The following is a 21,350-nucleotide window of genomic DNA, read 5'->3' on the forward strand; positions in this document are numbered from 1 at the left end:
CCCACCCTCCATCTATCCCCTTCTCACCCTCCATCTATCCCCTTCTCACCCTCCATCTATCCCCCTCCCTCCCCCTACCCTCCATCTATCCCCTTCCCACCCTCCATCTATCCCCTTCTCACCCTCCATCTATCCCCTTCTCACCCTCCATCTATCCCCCTCCCTCCCCCTACCCTCCATCTATCCCCTTCCACCCTCCATCTATCCCCTTCCCACCCTCCATCTATCCCCCTCCCTCTCTCCCCCCACCCTCCATCTATCCCCTTCCTACCCTCCATCTATCCCCCTCCCTCCCCCCACCCTCCATCTATCCCCTTCCTACCCTCCATCTATTCCCCTCCCTCCCCCCACCCTCCATCTATCCCCTTCCCACCCTCCATCTATCCCCTTCCACCCTCCATCTATCACTCCCCCCACCCTCCATCTATCCCCTTCCACCCTCCATCTATCCCCTTCCCACCCTCCATCTATCCCCCTCCACCCTCCATCTATCCCCTTCCCACCCTCCATCTATCCCCCTCCCTCCCCCACCCTTCATCTATTCCCCTCCACCCTCCATCTATCCCCTTCCCACCCTCCATTTATCCCCCTCCCTCCCTCCCCCCACCCTCCATCTATCCCCCTCCCTCCACCCTCCATCTATCCCCCTCCCTCCCTCCACCTATCCCCCTCCCTCCCTCCACCCTCCATCTATCCCCTTCCCACCCTCCATCTATCCCCTCCTACCTTCCATCTATCCCCTTCCACCCTCCCCCCACCCTCCATCTATCCCCCTCCCTCCCCCCACCCTCCATCTATCCGCCTCCCACCCTCCATCTATCCTCCTCCTACCTTCCATCTATCCCCCTGTAGTAGGTGCCACACTCCTTACCCACTAAGACAGCGGGAACCAGTAGGGCAGGTGTTGTTCAGTGCAAATAGTGTTTCACACTCTGTTCCCAAATGGTACCCTCTTCCCTAAATAGTTCACACATTTTTGACCAGAGCCTTGTAGGTCCTGGTTATGTAGTGCACTACATAGGGAATGTGGTGCCATTGGGACATAGCCAGTGTTCTATGGCATGAGGTGGAAAGTAAAATAAAATATTAAAGAGAGACAGAACCAGCCTAGTTTACAATTCAAGTGTGTACTTTTTTTTGATTGGTAGAAATAAAGTAATGAACTTGATGTGTAGACCTACATCCAGCACTGACCTGGATATGCAAAGGGAGAGTTACTGTTGTTATATCATCTCAGGAACACTATATAGCGTACAGATTTGCCATAACTCTTTTACATCCTGTTCTATTCAATAAGGCCACAGCTATAGAGCTGTCTGTGGTAGACCTGAAAGGGCTTTGATCTACGTATTCTTAATTATATACTGTTTGTCAATTTAGGACTTCTTCAAGGCATGTTTAAGAAATGCTAATGTGAAAGCCTTCAAGCGTTATAAAAAGGCACAAAACTCCTCATGCTTTATTCAAAGAGCTATTTTGCTACTCTACTCCCCAAAACAAACTTTAGGAGAGACAAGCAGTGCGTTTTTTTTTTTTAATCAGTCAGGACAATCCTCACTATAAGAAGAGGGTGTATGGAGGGTCAAATCCTGAACTTCTCCTTTATATTTTCCATCAATGCACCAATTGTCAATGGATCACAATTCATTATTAATAAGTGATCTACGGGAAGGTCCAAGTATATGTACTTACGGCATATGTCAAAGTAGAATTTAGCTCAAAGTGTGTAGCAGGTTAACGTTTTTTTTTTGTGTGTCATGAATGTTGTTCTGGAGGCAGCTTTGCAGAGTGGTCACTAGCTGGCACTGCCACAAAGTCACAAAATCTCATTTTAAAACTAACCCTAACATTAACCATAATGCCTAACCCTAACCTCCAATTAAGACCCAAAATCTCATTTCAAAACTAACCCTAACATTAACCATAATGCCTAACCCTAACCTCCAATTAAGACCCAAAATCTCATTTCAAAACTAACCCTAACATTAACCATAATGCCTAACCCTAACCTCCAATTAAGACCCAAAATCTCATTTTAAAACTAACCCTAACATTAACCATAATGCCTAACCCTAACCTCCAATTAAGACCCAAAAGCTAATTTTTGTTTTCATTAATTTTTATAATGTAGACAGTTTTGGGGCTCCATTCAAGCTGAAGCATGACATATTTTGCAGTATAAATTTAAAGGCAATTTCATATTGAGCCAACTGATATGCATAAGTGACCGTGAATGCAGTCTCCGCTAAAGTGGGAACATTGCCTTTAAATTTCCATCACGCTGTACAGCTGAACTTCCGCCATGCAGATTGAACAGAACCATTTTGACTTTGCAGCTGGCCCACATCTAGCAGAAATCTCTCATTTCTGCCCCCAGGGAAATACTCATGACAATAAACGTCAACCTGCTAGTGTTTATCCCGGGGATTACGCATGGCTGTAAGGAAACATCCTAATAGTTTGCAGCTGTATCAGATCAAACCTGAACATCAGTTCCTGTTTTACTATTCCTTATCAGACTCCGGTATTTCTAAATTAAGTTTGCGTATATATATATAAAAAAAAACGGTAGGTTCTGATGATCAAAATAGGGGAAAAAATTTGATTGATAATCTAAAGACATCAGAACAAACTTCACTTTAAAGTGCATTTACAATCGAGACACACAGTAAAACAATCCCTTTTAAAGTAGTAAGAAACAACAGGAAGCAATAAAGGAGAGGAATATTTTAAAAAAATCATCAATCCTCTTACAAACAAAATTGGTTTCACTACATGCCTGTGGTATGCCTGGTCAAAAGTAGTGCACTACAGGAACAAGGTGGCATCACAGCCACAGTCTCTGGTCATTTCCTGCCAAATGTAAAATCACGAGAACCTGTAGAGAGTAAACTGTGAGGCAGTCGGGTCTACAGACAGACAGGGGTACAAGGCTTTTGTTTCCTCTACAGATCAAATGGAGTTTTCCTCTATAACGCTGACTTCAATCTGCATGTTGTAGGCTTCTCCGCTGGATCCATGACTCATTACCTACACTTTAGGGGTGCGTCCCAAATGGCACCCTATCCTTACGGGCCCTGGTTTAAAGTAGTGCACTAGATAGGGAATAGAGTGCCATTTAAGACGTATCCCTTGAAGAGAAACGATTGGAAGGAAAAGCACACACTAATATACCTTATCAGTGGACTACAGCTGGGCCAGGATCGGGAGGGTTGGAAGGCTAAGGGAGGTAAATTGCAAGGTATGCCTCCCGTATATTAACATTTCAGGTTCTTAAAAAAAAAAAAAAAAATGATTCATCGTTTCGCACCATTTTAGATGACCACGTCGTTATATTATCCTTTTAACTTTACAGCTCAACCCATCTGAAGAGAAGCACAATGCATTTGCCAGCTTTTTCTTCTCGAATCTTTCCTGTTCAACAACCATTTCAAAATCCCCGCTATTGATTTCCTGGCTTTTGATCACTTCACCTCAATTGTTAATATTGGTATTACAATATTATGCTTTTTACGGCGACATAGGAGGGTTGTCTGGGTGTCAAATACATGACTGGGCTAAAGAAAGTACCAAAGGAGACATTTTCAGTTAGATAAATGCAGACAAACCCTTCTTTATCAAACCTTATGGGCCGTGTAAGTATCCATAGCAACTTTCTCCATGCAGTTCTCTTTTTATTTCGCTCTTTCTATGTCTCTCTGAAGGATCTCAAGAGATAGAAGCTGTCATTTTGAGAGACAGTGGAGGAAAAGAATGAACAAAGCTATAGCTGTTAATTTTTTTTGAAAACAGAAATGGGCTTGTTGAGAGATGGCCAGAGAGAGTGACAGTAACCAGGTTTGACCTTTGTCATACGAACATGCACCATTCAGTTTCTATCCAATACACCTGTTTGCCATTCAAAATAGAAAGGGCCTTCATGCATGACCATCATTGGCTCGTCTCAAAATGGACGACGCTAAACAAAAGCTTCAGAGAGACCTTCGTCTATTTCACAGACGTGATAGTGAGCTCGATGGAATATGTAAGATTTCAACAGTGGTGGGAAGCTACTCTGAAAATATGGTTGACCAAGTAATCATTTATTTTACACTGATGTAAGTTAAAGCTACCCTTAAGTAAGTTAAAGCTACCTTTAAGTAAGTTAAAGCTACCCTTAAGTAAGTTAAAGCTACCCTTAAGTAAGTTAAAGCTACCCTTAAGCAAGTTAAAGCTACCCTTAAGACAAATACACACTGCACGACCAATAGTATGTGGACAGCTGCACATCAAACATCTCATTCCAAAATCATGGTAATTAATATGAAGTTGGTCCTCCCCCCTTTGCTGCTATAACAGCCTCCACTCTTCTGGGAAGGCTTTCCTCTAGATCATGGGTGTCAAACTCTGGCCCGTGGGCCAAATTTGGCCCGCGGGGTAATTATATTTGGCCCGCGAGACAATACCAAATTACTACTAGAGCTGGCCCGCCGGTATTATACAGCACATTCACCACTAATACTACGAATCCCATAATGCTCTGCTGTTTTCGCGCGCCAATCAGGACAGGACCCAGAAACGCTCTCTCCTCTGTGACAGTAGTCATAGCAACATAGACGCTACAACTGTCAGCGAGCTAACCCTTCCCAAAAATGGCGAAAAGAAAGGCAGAAAACAGGAGCTTTCTGGACAAGTGGGAGGCAGAATATCTGTTTACATATGTAAAAGACAAACCTGTTTGTCTTGTTTGTGGAGTCAACGTGGCTGTAAGTAAGGAGTACAACATTAGACAACACTATGAAACGAAACACCATGACAAATACAAGGACCTGGACATGACTCAAAGGAGCCAGAAAGTAGAGGAGATGAAAAGAAGTTTGGTTTCACAACAGAATATTAAAAAAAAGGCCACATCACAAAGCGAGGCTGCTGTAAAGGCCAGTTATATAGTGGCAGCAGAGATCGCAAAATCAGCCTGGCCCTTTAATGAGGGAGAGTTCATGAAAAAGTCCATGATGAAGGTTTGTGACCTCGTATGCCCAGAGAAAAAACAAGCATTTTCAAACGTGAGCCTGAGCAGGAACACAGTAGCTGATCGCACATGTGATCTTGCCACCAATCTGTATGACCAGCTGATGGAAAAGGGAAAAGATTTTGTTGCGTTCTCCCTCGCTGTGGATGAGAGCTGCGACGCATCTGATACTGCTCAGCTGTCAGTCTTCATCCGTGGAGTGGACTCAAATCTGTGTGTTACGGAGGAGCTATTAGGATTCAAATCAATGCATGGCACAACCACAGGAAAGGAAATCTTTGAGGAGGTTTCCAAATGTGTAACTGAAATAAAGCTGCCGTGGGATAAACTCGTTGGATTAACGACAGATGGTGCGCCAGCGATGTGCGGTAAAAAGAGTGGACTGGTGGGCATGGTTCGGGAGAAGATGCGGGAAGAGAACTGTGCAGGTGAGCTAACTGTTTACCACTGCATCATACATCAGGAAGCACTGTGTGCCAAAGCCCTAAAGATGGAACATGTTATGACCACAGTAACACAGGTAGTTAACTTTATAAGAGCCAAAGGTCTAAATCACCGCCAGTTTAAATCTTTTCTGGAGGAGTGTGGTTCGGAATACGCAGACGTGCCGTATCACACAGAGGTGAGATGGCTAAGCAGAGGAAAAGTACTGAATAGATGTTTCGAGCTGCGTGAGGAAATATGTCAATTCCTGGAAACCAAAGGGAAGGATACAGCAGAGCTCCGGGAGCAAAAGTTCCTGTGTGAGCTGGCCTTTCTCTGTGACATCTCGAGCCATCTCGATGCGCTGAACCTGCAGCTTCAGGGGCGGGGGCGCATCATCACAGACATGTACGCTGCAGTGAGGGCCTTCAAAACTAAACTGTGCCTGTGGGAGAATCAGATGCTGCAAGGAAACCCTTGCCATTTTCCCTGCTGCCAATCCATAAAAGCGCAGATCTCTACCGCCGTGTTCCCATGCGCACAGTTTGCTGAAAAACTCAGTGTTCTCGCCGCTGAGTTTAGCCGGCGATTTGCCGACTTCGATGCCCAGAAATGCAAGTTTGAACTGCCTAGTAATCCCTTCGCAGTTGATGTGGAAAATGCACCAACCAACATCCAAATGGAGCTGATTGAACTCCAGTGCAACGACACGCTGAAGTCAAAGTATGATGCTGTGGGCGCCGCACAGTTTCCACGGTTCATCCCTGACACAATGCCTCAGCTCCGCACCCAAGCTGCTCAGATACTCTCCATGTTCGGCAGCACTTATCTATGCGAGCAACTTTTCTCCTCGATGAAGATGACCAAAACAACTCACAGGAGACGTCTGACTGATGAACATCTTCGCTCGATACTGAGGATTTCTTCAGCTCAGCTGGAGCCCAGACATTGATGAACTAGCATCCAAGAAGAGATGCCAGGTATCTGGCTTGGGCACATCAGATTAGACCAGTGTGCAATAATTAACGTTTTCTTTATGCACTTTTTCTTGCTACAAGGCATGGGCTTGAATGGTTGATTGATTTATTATCATTTTATTTGTACAATTATTAGCCAGTGGAAAAAGTTTATTTTGGTATTTAAATCAGAAGGCTGCAAATAGAAAAGAGGCATACAATTTTTATTTAAATTTTATTTATTTAATAAATGAATGCCATTGATGTGTTTTTTCATTTGAAATTCGATTTTGCATGTCTCCACTATTAAATTATATATTGTATGGTAATAAGCGATGCTTGTTCCATATTCAATGTTAAAGCAAAACTTGTTTGGGTCCATATTAAAAGGTTAATTTGTTCAATGTTGGCCCGTGACTTTGTTCAGGTTTTACATTTTGGCCCACTGGGTATTTGAGTTTGACTCCCCTGCTCTAGATGATGAAACATTGCTGCGGGGAATTGCTTCCATTCAGCCACAAGAGCGTTAGTGAGGTTGGGCACTGATGTTGGGCGATTAGGCCTGGCATGCAGTCGGCGTTCTAATTCATCCCAAAGGTGTTTGATGGGGTTGAGGTCAGGGCTCTGTTCAGGCCAGTCAAGTTCTTCCACACCGATCTCAACAAACCATTTCTGCATGGACCGTTTCACTTCACTGGAACTAAGGGGGCTAGCCCGAACCATGAAACAGCCCCAGACCATTATTCCTCCTCCACCAAACTTTATATTTGGCACTATGCATTCAGGCAGGTAGCTTTCTCCTGGCATCCGCCAAACCCAGATTCGTCCGTCGGACTGCTAGATAGTGAAGCTTGATTCATTACTCTAGAGAAAGTGTTTCCACTGCTCCAGAGTCCAATGGTGGCGAGCTTTACACCACTCCAGCCGACACCTGGCATTGCGCATGGTGATCTTAGGCTTGTATGCTGCTGCTCAGCCATGGCAACTCATTTCCTGAAGCTCCTGACGAACAGTTATTGTGCTGACGTGGTTTCCAGAGGCAGTTGGAAACTCGGTAGTGAGTGTTGCAACCGAAGACAGGAGATTTTTCCACACTATGCGCTTCAGCACTTGGCAGTCCTGTTCTTTGAGCTTGTGTGGCCAAACACTTCGCAGCTGAGCCGTTGTTGCTCCTAGACATTTCCACTTCATAATAACAGCTGTACAGCTCTAGCAGGGCAGAAATTTGACGAACTGACTTGTTGGAAAGGTGGCATCCTATGACAGAGCCACGTTGAAAGTCACTGAGCTCTTCGGTAAGGCCCTTCTACTGCCAATGTTCGTCTATGGAGATTGCATGGCTTTGTACTCGATTTCATACACTTGTCAGCAACGGGAATGGCTGAAATAGCCAAATCCACTAAGTTGAAGGGAAGTCCACATACTTTTGTATACATAGTTTAATTAACTAAAGTTTCTAAATCCAAACAATTTTGTGCAAAATTATCATATGTAAGTCTAATATGTCATACACTACAACTTCCAAGGACAGATCATGTTGGGGTCATACAGTGCCTTCATAAAATGTTCATACCTCTTGACTTATTCAACATTTTGTTGTGTTACAGCCTGAATTCAAAATGGATTTCAATATTGTTTTTCTCTCACCCATCTAGATATAATATCCCATAATGAGAAAGGGAAAAACATGTTCCTAGAAAGTTTTTGAAAATGTATTTGTAAATGAAATATCACAAGTATTCACGCACCCCTGAGTCAATCAATACATGTTAGAATCACCTTTGGCAGCTGTGAGTCTTTACAGCTGTGAGTCTTTCTGGGTAAGTCTTTACAGCTGTGAGTCTTTACAGCTGTGAGTCTTTACAGCTGTGAGTCTTTCTGGGTAAGTCTTTACACACCTGGATTGTACAATATTTGCACATTATTATCAAAACAATTATTCAAGCTCTGTCAGGTTGGTTGTTTATCATTGCTTGACAGTCATTTTCAAGACTTGCCACAGATTGTCAAGCCAATTAAAGTCCCAAATTGTAACTAGGCCTCTCAGGAACATTCAATGTTGTTTCGGTAAGCAACTCCAATGTATATTTGGCCTTGTGTTTTATGTTATTGTCCTGCTGAAAGTCGAATTTGTCTCCCAGTGTCTGTTAGAAAGCAGACTGAACCAGGTTTTCCTCTACAATTTTGCCTGTGTTTAGCTCTATACTGTTTATTTTTTAATACTAAAAAAACTCCCTAGTCCTTGCCGATGACAAGCATATCCATAACATGATGCAGCCACCACCATGATTGAAAATAGGAAGAGTGGTACTCAGTGATGGGTTGTGTTGGAGTTGCCCCAAACATAACGCTCTGTATTCAGGACATACAATTAATACGTTTGCCACACTTTAGTGCCTTGTTGCAAACAGGATGTTTTGGTTTTGGAATATTTCTATTCTGTACAGGCTTCTTTCTTTTCACTCTGTCAATTAGGTTAGTATTGCGGACTAACTACAATGTTGTTGATCCAACCTCAGTTTTCTCCTATCACAGCCATTCAACTCTGTAACTGTTTAAAAAGTCACCTTTGACCTCATGGTGAAATCTCTGAGTGTTTTCCTTCGTCTCCGGGCAACTGAGTTAGGAAGAACGCCTGTATCTTTGTAATGACTGGGTGTATTGATACATCATCCAAAGTGTAATTAATAACTTCACCATCAAAGGGATATTCAAAGTCTCCTTTGTTTTTTTTAACACATCTACCAATAGGTGTCCTTAGTTGCGAGGCATCCGAAAACCTCCCTTGTCTTTGTGGTTGAATCTGTGTATGAAATTCATGAAATTCACAGTTCGTCTGAGGGACCTGACCTTACAAATAGTTGTATGTGTGGCGGTACAGAGATGAGGTAGTCATTCAAAACCATGTTAAACACTATTATTACACGCAGTGCCCATGCAACTTATTATGTGACTCGTTAAACACATCTGCACTCCTGAACGTATTTAAGCTTGCCATAACAAAAGGGTTATGTCACGTTCGTTGAATGGACGAGACCATGGCCGCAGCGTGAGATGAATACATCTTCTTATTTAATGAAAGGAAGAACACTTAAACAAACTTACAAAACGAGCGTGAAGCTATATATGATAAGTGCAGACACAGGCAACTAACACGTAGACAATAACCCACAAAATACAGAAGGAATATGGCTGCCTAAGTATGGTTCCAAATCAGAGACAACGATAAACAGCTGCCTCTAATTGAGAACCAATCTAGGCAACCGTAGACATGCATAACACCTAGACTAGTAAACACCCATAGACAGACAAAACCCCTAGACACATACATCACCCTCATCACACCCTGATCTAACCAAAATAATAAAGAAAACAAAGTATACTACGGTCAGGGTGTGACAGGTTGAATAATTGACTGAAGACATTTTAGCTATTATTATTATTATTGTTATTATTATTTCAACATAATTCCACTTTGACATTATGGGGTATTGTTTGTAGGCCAGTGACAGAACATCTCAATTTAATTCAGAGCTGTAACACAACAAAATGTGGGAAAAGTCAAGAGGTGTGAATACTTTCTATTGGCAGTGTATGTTAATAGTTCCAGTAGTTAGCTACACCGCTACAGGTAAAACAGTAGTGTTTAGTTCCAGTAGTTAGCTACACCGCTACAGGTAAAACAGTAGGGTTTAGTTCCAGTAGTTAGCTTAACCGCTACAGGTAAAACAGTAGTGTTTAGTTCCAGTAGTTAGCTTAACCGCTACAGGTAAAACAGTAGTGTTTAGTTCCAGTAGTTAGCTTAACCGCTATAGGTAAAACAGTAGTGTTTAGTTCCAGTAGTTAGCTACACCACTACATGGTAAAACAGTAGTGTTTAGTTCCAGTAGTTAGCTTAACCGCTATAGGTAAAACAGTAGTGTTTAGTTCCAGTAGTTAGCTACACCGCTACATGGTAAAACAGTAGTGTTTAGTTCCAGTAGTTAGCTACACCGCTACATGGTAAAACAGTAGTATGTAGTTCCATTAGTTAGCTACACCGCTACATGGCATAGTAATTAACTACTGAAAACACTACCTACATTTAAATTTAGTAAAGCTATTCCCAAACTACTGCAACATATAGCTTCATTTCTAGTTGAACTACATTTGGTTCACTAATCCCCAACACTAGATTTCAAACATCCTCATGTTTTTGATAAACATATAATTAGTACGTCATTCAGAAAGTATTCATAGCCTTAGACCTGTCCCACATACTGTTATGTTACAGCCTTATTCTAAAATGGATTAAAACCTTTTTCCACTCATCAATCTACACATAATACCCCATAATGACGAAGCGAAAACAGGTTTTTCACATTTTTTAGCAATAAAAATGTTTTTTTTAAAATACCTTACATAAGTATTCAGAGGCTATGCTATGAGACTCAAATTGAGATCAGGTTTATCCATTGATCATCCTTGAGATGTTTCTACAACTTGATTGGAGTACACCTGTGTTAAATTCCATTGATTTTGGAAAGGCACACACCTGTCTATATAAGGTAGACAGTGCATGTCACTGCAAAAACAAGCCATGAGGTCCAAGGAATTGTCCGAGGAGCTTCAAGACAGGATTTTGTTGATGCACAGATCTGGGGAAGGGTAGCAAAAAACACAGTCGCCTGCATAAATCTTAAATGGAAGAATATTGGAACCACCAAGACTCTTCACAGAGCTGGCCACCCGGCCAAACTCAGTAATCGTGGAAGAAGGGCCTTAGCCATGGAGGTGACCAAGAACCCGATGGTCACTCTGACAGAGCTCTGGAGTTCCTCTGTGGAGATGGGAGAACCTTCCAGAAGGACAACCATCTCTACAGCACTCTACCAATGAAGCCTTTATGGTAGAGTGGCCAGACGGAAGCCACTCCTCAGTAAAAGACACAAGACAGCCCGTTTGGAGTTTTTCAAAAGGCACTAAAGTACTCTCAGACGTTGAGAAACAAGAATCTGTGGTCTGATGAAACCAAGACTGAATTATTTAGCCTGAATGCATCACGTCTGGAGGAAACCTGGCACCATCCTTATGGTGGTGGCAGCATCATGCTGTGGGGATTTTTTTCAGAAGCAGGAACTGTGAGACGAGTCAGGATCGAGGGAAAGATGAACGGAGCAAAATACATAGAGATCATTGATGAAAACCTACTCCAGAGTGCTCTCACCTTTCAACAGGACAACAAGCCTAAGCACACAGCCAAGACAATGCACGAGTGGCTTCGGGGAAAGTCTCTGAATGTCCTTGAGTGGCCCAGCTAGAGCCTGGAATTGAACCCAATCGAACAAAGCTATTTTCAGAGACCTGGAAATAGCTGTGCAGCGACCCTCCCCATCCAACCTGACAGAGGTTGAGATGCTGAGAAGAATGGGAGAAACTCCCCAAATACAGGTGTGCCAAGCTTGCAGCATCATACCCAAGACGACTCGAGGCGTTAATCGCTGCCAAAGGTGCTTCAACAGAGTAGTGAGTAATACTTACACTACCGATCAACATTTTTGGGTCATATAGAAATATCCTTGTTTTTGAAAGAAAAGCAAAAAAATGTGTCCATTAAAATAACATCAAATTGATCATAAATACAGCGTAGACATTGTTAATGTTGTAAATGACTATTGTAGCTGGAAACATCTGATTTTTTTTTGAGTATCTACATAGGCGTACAGAGGCCCATTATCAGCAACCATCACTCCTGTGTTCCAATGGCACGTTGTGTTAGCTAATCGAAGTTTATAATTTTGAAAGGCTAATTGATTATTAGAAACCCCTTTTGCAATTATGTCAGCACAGCTGAAACTACTGGAACCAAACTTTTGTCCTGATTAAAGAAGAAATAAAACTGGCCTTCTTTAGACTAGTTAAGTATCTGGAGCATCAGTATTTGTGGGTTCGATTACTGGCTCAAAATGGCCAGAAACAAATAACTTTCTTCTGAAACTCATCAGTCTATTCTTGTTCTGAGAAATGAAGGCTATTCCATGCGAGAAATTGCTAAGAAACTGAAGATCCCGTACAACGCTGTGTACTACTCCCTTCACAGAACAGCGCAAACTGGCTCTAACCAGAATAGAAAGAGGAGTGGGAGGCCAAGGGGCACAACTGAGTAAGAGGTCAAGAACATTAGAGTGTCTAGTTTGAGAAACAGATGCACAGATGCCTCTCAAGTCCTCAACTGGCAGCTTCATTAAATAGTACGCGCAAAACACCAGTGTCAACGTCTACAGTGAAGAGGCAAGTCCAGGATGCTGGCCTTCTAGGCAGAGTTCCTCTGTCCAGTGTCTGTGTTCTTTTGCCCATCTTAATCTTTTCTTTTTATTGTCCAGTCTGAGATATGGCTTTTTCTTTGCAACTCTGCTTAGAAGGCCAGCCTCCCGGAGTCTCTTCACTGAGACTGGTGTTTTACGGGTACATTTGCGAAAATATCTAAAAACCTGTTTTTTTGCTTGGCCATTTTGGTATATAGTATATAGATCAACTAGGGGAAAAAAAATAAACATTTTAGTCAATTTTAGAATAAGGCATAAAAATGTGGAAAAAGTTAAAGGGTCTGAATACTTTCTGAATCCACTGTGTATATATATATATATATATATAGGTGTTGGTCTGCAAATATGTTGTGTGTTTGTGGGTAAGTAAAAAGTCCAACAGCAAATTCATCTTAGTGTCAAAGTTCACAATGGAGAAAAGTAATTAAATTACACTGAGTACAACGTTCACCAACAGTCAACAGTTAAGCATTGACATACATAGCATAACTCCCATGCCCATTAAAATCACTCAGTACAACTCTTGAAGCAAGCATCAACCCATATAAGATAAACATTCTTTGGGTGTAAACCAAAACCTTAGGAACACAGAACAGCCTTGATCCGTCGGGGGCATGGACTCTACAAGGTGTTGAAAGTATTCCACAGGGATGCTGGCCCATGTTGACTCCAATGCTTCCAACAGTTGTGTCAAAATTGGCTGGATGTCCTTTGGATGGTGGTCCATTCTTAATTAATGCACACGGTAAACTGTTGAGCGTGAAAAACCCAGCAGCGTTGCAGTTCTTGACACACTCAAACTAGCGCGCCTGGCACCTATTACCTTACCTCGTTCAAAGGCACTTTAATCTTTTGTTTTTCCCATTCACCCTCGGAATGGCACACATACACAATCCATGTCTCGCTTGTCTCAAGGCTTAAAAATCCTTCTTTAACCCCGTCTCCTCCCCTTCATCTGCACTGACTGAAGTGGATTTAGTTAACATCAATAAGGGATCATCACTTTCACCTGGATTCACCTTGTCAGTCTGTCATGGGAAGAGCAGGTGTTCTTCATATTTAGTACATTCAGTGTATAACAACAGTATTACGATATGACTATTCAGGGATTCTTAAAACTCTACTTATGTTTAACAGGGGTGTGAATAGAGAAAAACAACATTATCTTTTTTTTTCCTGAATCTTGTACAGTTCTTGGATTTCTGGCAAACGAATGCAGGTGTCTAATGTTTGCCTGTAAGGTTATCAGGGTTTATTAGCTCAGCTGTGTTTGTTTGCTGTGTAATGTTTGTTTGATTTCCTCTAGGCCTTGGAAACACGTGGGCTAAGACATGGCCACAGGCTTCACACCAGCCTCCATTGCCCTATGCTGACTGACTTTGCTTAGGTTTCCAAGACAAGAAAAAAAAACAACAGAAAGCTTAACAACACCCTCCAAGGCTGAGTAATGAAGAAAAGAAGAAGAGGAAGGAGAATCAAAAGAAAACCATGGAGTAAAAAAAAAAAGAATCATTCAATAAATTACAAGGTATAACCTTGGCTAGTTTGTATACCACTGGTCAGGCCACTGCAGTTAATCACAAATAAAAGCCAGGAGCGAAATTATATTGCTGTTTTCCAAGAATTCAATGTTTCCAGAGCTGTTGTTCCTGGCTGGAAACTTAACATTTGAAGCTAGCATCAGATGATTAGGTTCCTTATAATCCCTCGTGGACAGATTCTCTTGGACAGATAAAACAGTGAGAAGGCTCAAGTGTAATTATGTGATTACGAGCAACAGTAGTTCCTGGTTTGGTGTTTATGTTTCTGATTATTTGGATGAATCATGATTGGGCGAAGATGGTGCTGTGATTTTCAACCCCAATGTCCGGATGATGAACGATTTCCACCAAATTCCACAACTTCAAAGTCAAAAATGGCTTTATCGTAAAAATTCACGAAAACAAAAATTGTCCTTTTTGGCCGTCATAGAAACACGGGGGAAATTAGCGGAATCAGAGGGAGGAGACTTTGTTTCCTTCCTTGGCACAAGAGTAATCACAATTGTTAATGGCAATCGCCCAGAAGTAAACAGGAAATGACAAACTTAATTTGTCATTTCAGTGCTGGACATTTCTTTGTTAATTTTATTATTATTATTATTATTATTATTTATTATGGGAGGGGAATCAGCTTAAATATTGAGGATAGATTGTCGTTTCCATCAATGTAATCCTCTGCATTATTTCCAATCCCCCATGTATTTTTAGGGGTAAATATCTATATTTATACATATATACACATACCCACATATATATACATAAACATGCATACATATATACGCATCTTTTTAGAATATATATACCTTTATTATTACCCACAAACCATACCACCCCTCCCCCAATTGGAGTAAACTAATAAACAATAACACTTAGGCTTCTACTTCCAGCTTATACATACTATGTACATTTGACAGAGCCCTATTGGCCCAGATCAAAAACAGTGGACTTTAAAGGGAACGGGGTGCCATTTGGGATGGAGACTGGGAGATCTATACAGAATCAACACAGTCCTTTAGGGATATGGTAATGTCTGGGTTCTTGGAGCCAACGGGCACTAGGACCGGAGAGACACATAACGAACGTAAACGCTAGCATGAGGCCAACAAGTTCACATTGTGGTAAACAGCAGAAGTGAAAGGGGTGGGGGGGGGGGCGACGACTCTCAAAACCCAGCTCTGTAGGGAAAACTTCCTAACCACTGCTCCAATAGGGTTAATCAACCCACTTGGAGGAGATTGTAACAAACCTAACTATGCAAGGATCATTACAAAATGAAATATCCACAGGTTTAAAAATAAAATCTTTGTAGCTACATACCAATGTCATTTTTTCACATGGAATAAGACAGGACCTGACTGGCAGAGTAATGTAGGTCTTCCATTGATTGCCATGCATTTACAAGGGACTAATTAGACTATACCCAGGACTGTGTATATATCCATTATTGTCTCAGTTGACACTATCTGACTCTCCTCTGTCTGGAAAACTAATGGACTGATGAGGTACACTGTTTAGTATCTAGGGATGGATTCAAATGAGTGTTGATACGTTGAATAAGAGAGTTAATTGAAAGGACTATTTTCATACAGCTGCACATAGATACATAGTATACATATAGTGTATATATATATAGTATACAGAACGTTTTAGTGGTCCTGACACATCTAAAGGTGCCGAATGCAACAGGTTTAGACTTTACAGTGAAATGCTTAGGTCCAAGCCAACAAATGCAGTAAAAATAAATAATAATAATAAGAAAAATAAATAAAAGTAACAAATAATTCAAGAGCAGCAGGAAATAACAATAGCAAGGCTATATATAGCGTGCACCGGTACAGAGTCAATGTGCGGGGGCACTGGTTAGTCGAGGTAATTGAGGTAATATGTACGTGTGAAGAGGGCACAACAAAACCTATTCCCCCTCAGGAGACTGAAAAGATTTGGCATGGGTCCTCAGTGGCCTCCGACTGCAAGGCACTCCAAAGGGTAGTGTGTACGGCCCAGTACATCACTGGGGTCAAGCGTCCTGCCATCCAGGACCAGGCGTTGTCAGAAGAAGGCCCTACAAATGATCAAAGACTCCAGCCAACCTAGTCATAGACTGTTCTCTCTGCTACCGCATGGCAAATGGTACCGAAGCGCCAAGTCTAGGTCCAAGAGGCTTCTAAACAGCTTTTACCCCCCCAAGCCATAAGACTCCTGAACAGCTAATCAAATGGCCACCAGACTATTTGCATTGCCCCGCTCCCCTTTATTACGCTGCTACTCTCTGTAGTTATCATCTATGCATAGTCACTTTAATAACTCTACCTACATGTACATATTACCTCAGTTACCTCAACTGACTGGTGCCCCTGCACATTGACTCTGTACTGGTAGCCCCCTGTATATAGCCTCGCTATTGTTATTTTACTGCTGCTCTTTAATTACTTGTTACTTAAACTTCTTATTCTCATTCATATTATTTTTTTAACTGCATTGTTTGTTAGGGGCTCGTAAGTAAGCGTTTATTCGGCGCATGTGACTTAATACGATTTGATTTGATATTCCCTACGTAGTTCCCTCTATGGGCCTCTGTCGAAAGTAGTGAATGTAGTATTCTATGGATAGAATAGAACATCGATTAGGACATTTACATTTTTACCTGTGTTAGATTCAATGATCATGTAATGATTTGATTGGATTTCATGTCCCTTCTTAATTTATATACTTTTCGGTTAAATAAAAAATAAAAATTAATTTTCATGTTCAGAAAAATGGATGATATCAATAACATTACTGTGGGAGTGACGTCATCAATCAATAACATTACTGTGGGAGTGACGTCATCAATCAGTAACATTACTGTGGGAGTGACGTCATCAATGAGTAACATTACCGCAGGAGTGGTGTCATCAATGCTTAACATTACTACAGGAGTGGTGTCATCAATCAGTAACATTACTGCAGGAGTGGTGTCATCAATCAGTAACATTACTGCAGGAGTGGTGTCATCAATGAGTAACATTACTGCAGGAGTGGCGTCATCAATCAGTAACATTACTGCAGGAGTGATGTCATCAATCAGTAACATTACTACAGGAGTGATGTCATCAATCAGTAACATTACTACAGGAGTGATGTCATCAATCAGTAACATTACTGCAGGAGTGATGTCATCAATCAGTAACATTACTGCAGGAGTGATGTCATCAATCAGTAACATTACTGCAGGAGTGGTGTCATCAATCAGTAACATTACTGCAGGAGTGATGTCATCAATGCTTAACATTACTGCAGGAGTGGTGTCATCAATCAGTAACATTACTGCAGGAGTGATGTCATCAATCAGTAACATTACTACAGGAGTGATGTCATCAATCAGTAACATTACTACAGGAGTGATGTCATCAATCAGTAACATTACTGCAGGAGTGATGTCATCAATCAGTAACATTACTGCAGGAGTGGTGTCATCAATCAGTAACATTACTGCAGGAGTGGTGTCATCAATCTGTAATATTACTGCAGGAGTGGTGTCATCAATGCTTAACATTACTGCAGGAGTGGTGTCATCAATCAGTAACATTACTGCAGGAGTGATGTCATCAATCAGTAACATTACTACAGGAGTGATGTCATCAATCAGTAACATTACTACAGGAGTGATGTCATCAATCAGTAACATTACTGCAGGAGTGATGTCATCAATCAGTAACATTACTGCAGGAGTGGTGTCATCAATGAGTAACATTACTGCAGGAGTGATGTCATCAATCAGTAACATTACTGCAGGAGTGATGTCATCAATCAGTAACATTACTGCAGGAGTGGTGTCATCAATCAGTAACATTACTGCAGGAGTGGTGTCATCAATCAGTAACATTACTGCAGGAGTGGTGTCATCAATCAGTAACATTACTGCAGGAGTGGTGTCATCAATCAGTAACATTACTGCAGGAGTGGTGTCATCAATGAGTAACATTACTGCAGGAGTGGTGTCATCAATCAGTAACATTACTGCAGGAGTGGTGTCATCAATGAGTAACATTACTGCAGGAGTGGTGTCATCAATCAGTAACATTACTGCAGGAGTGATGTCATCAATGAGTAACATTACTGCAGGAGTGGTGTCATCAATGAGTAACATTAATGCAGGAGTGCTGTCATCAATCAGTAACATTACTGCAGGAGTGATGTCATCAATCAATAACATTACTCCAGGAGTGGTGTCATCAATCAGTAACATTACTGCAGGAGTGATGTCATCAATCAATAACATTACTGCAGGAGTGGTGTCATCAATGAGTAACATTACTGCAGGAGTGATGTCATCAATCAGTAACATTACTGCAGGAGTGGTGTCATCAATGAGTAACATTACTGCAGGAGTGATGTCATCAATCAGTAACATTACTGCAGGAGTGGTGTCATCAATGAGTAACATTACTGCAGGAGTGATGTCATCAATCAGTAACATTACTGCAGGAGTGATGTCATCAATCAGTAACATTGCTGCAGGAGTGATGTCAACAATCAGTAACATTACTGCAGGAGTGGTGTCATCAATGAGTAACATTACTGCAGGAGTGGTGTCATCAATGAGTAACATTACTACAGGAGTGATGTCATCAATGCTTAACATTACTGCAGGAGTGGTGTCATCAATGCTTAACATTACTGCAGGAGTGGTGTCATCAATGCTTAACATTACTGCAGGAGTGGTGTCATCAATCAGTAACATTACTGCAGGAGTGGTGTCATCAATCAGTAACATTACTGCAGGAGTGATGTCATCAATCAGTAACATTACTACAGGAGTGATGTCATCAATCAGTAACATTACTGCATGAGTGGTGTCATCAATCAGTAACATTACTGCAGGAGTGGCGTCATCAATGAGTAACATTACTGCAGGAGTGGTGTCATCAATCAGTAACATTACTGCAGGAGTGGTGTCATCAATGAGTAACATTACTGCAGGAGTGGTGTCATCAATGAGTAACATTACTGCAGGAGTGATGTCATCAATCAGTAACATTACTACAGGAGTGATGTCATCAATCAGTAACATTACTGCAGGAGTGATGTCATCAATCAGTAACATTACTGCAGGAGTGGTGTCATCAATGAGTAACATTACTGCAGGAGTGATGTCATCAATCAGTAACATTACTGCAGGAGTGATGTCATCAATCAGTAACATTACTGCAGGAGTGATGTCATCAATCAGTAACATTACTGCAGGAGTGATGTCATCAATCAGTAACATTACTGCAGGAGTGATGTCATCAATCAGTAACATTACTGCAGGAGTGGTGTCATCAATCAGTAACATTACTGCAGGAGTGATGTCATCAATGCTTAACATTACTGCAGGAGTGGTGTCATCAATCAGTAACATTACTGCAGGAGTGATGTCATCAATCAGTAACATTACTACAGGAGTGATGTCATCAATCAGTAACATTACTACAGGAGTGATGTCATCAATCAGTAACATTACTGCAGGAGTGATGTCATCAATCAGTAACATTACTGCAGGAGTGGTGTCATCAATCAGTAACATTACTGCAGGAGTGGTGTCATCAATCAGTAATATTACTGCAGGAGTGGTGTCATCAATGCTTAACATTACTGCAGGAGTGGTGTCATCAATCAGTAACATTACTGCAGGAGTGATGTCATCAATCAGTAACATTACTACAGGAGTGATGTCATCAATCAGTAACATTACTGCAGGAGTGATGTCATCAATGAGTAACATTACTACAGGAGTGATGTCATCAATGAGTAACATTACTGCAGGAGTGACGTCATCAATGAGTAACATTACTGCAGGAGTGGTGTCATCAATGCTTAACATTACTGCAGGAGTGGTGTCATCAATCAATAACATTACTGCAGGAGTGGTGTCATCAATGAGTAACATTACTGCAGGAGTGGTGTCATCAATCAGTAACATTACTGCAGGAGTGGTGTCATCAATCAGTAACATTACTGCAGGAGTGACGTCATCAATGAGTAACATTACTGCAGGAGTGGCGTCATCAATGAGTAACATTACTGCAGGAGTGACGTCATCAATGAGTAACATTACTGCAGGAGTGGCGTCATCAATGAGTAACATTACTGCAGGAGTGGTGTCATCAATGAGTAACATTACTGCAGGAGTGGCGTCATCAATGAGTAACATTACTGCAGGAGTGACGTCATCAATGAGTAACATTACTGCAGGAGTGGTGTCATCAATGAGTAACATTACTGTGGGAGTGGCGTCATCAATGAGTAACATTACTGCAGGAGTGATGTCATCAATGAGTAACATTACTGCAGGAGTGGTGTCATCAATGAGTAACATTACTGCAGGAGTGATGTCATCAATCAGTAACATTACTGCAGGAGTGGTGTCATCAATCAGTAACATTACTGCAGGAGTGACGTCATCAATCAGTAACATTACTGCAGGAGTGGTGTCATCAATCAGTAACATTACTGCAGGAGTGACGTCATCAATGAGTAACATTACTGCAGGAGTGATGTCATCAATCAGTAACATTACTGCAGGAGTGACGTCATCAATGAGTAACATTACTGCAGGAGTGGTGTCATCAATGAGTAACATTACTGCAGGAGTGGTGTCATCATATGCACCTCTATTTGTTTAATATATTTATATATAAGCATAGCATATTTTGGTATTGGTACTTCATTAATTTCATATTCTCTTTCGTGTCGGATTTAATTTATCATTGAATACTAGGTTCTTGTCTAACAGTGCAGGTGGAGAAATGACAGTTTTGTTATCATTATGTTTGCTCATCTTGCCATGAATGGGAGCCACTGTTTGTTCTTTGCATTAAATTTGAATAAGAAATTATATTAATGGGCAGCAATCTTCCTGTTCTTTCACATACATCGTTGCATACAGCATCTGCTTTCTGTGACAGTACATTGCACGATCAATTTTTTCCTTTGCATGCATAGCAAATGTCCCACAGTGCTCTACAAACAGCTACAGTAGACACACACCCAGACACACAAATACAAATATATGTGCACACCAAGAATATAATCTTTTAAGAACTAGGATAATGTTGATACTGTAACCTTTGAAGATCAACTGCTGGTCCCA

At 41.4% G+C, this 21,350-nt stretch overlaps 1 long non-coding RNA gene across 1 annotated transcript in view; it reads left to right on the forward strand.

Moving 5' to 3' along the window:
- LOC118946084 (uncharacterized) overlaps nucleotides 1–16,971 on the forward strand; it is a 37,787-nt gene extending 20,816 nt beyond the window's left edge. Inside the window, exon 3 of the long non-coding RNA XR_005041270.2 lies at nucleotides 14,002–16,971. This is a non-coding gene — a long non-coding RNA (uncharacterized LOC118946084). The remainder of the gene's footprint in view (nucleotides 1–14,001) is intronic.
- The last annotated feature ends 4,379 nt before the right edge of the window (nucleotides 16,972–21,350 follow it).

This window comes from Oncorhynchus mykiss, chromosome 25, assembly GCF_057628025.1.
Source record: "Oncorhynchus mykiss isolate SJ-2025 chromosome 25, ASM5762802v1, whole genome shotgun sequence".
Taxonomy (NCBI): domain Eukaryota; kingdom Metazoa; phylum Chordata; class Actinopteri; order Salmoniformes; family Salmonidae; genus Oncorhynchus; species Oncorhynchus mykiss.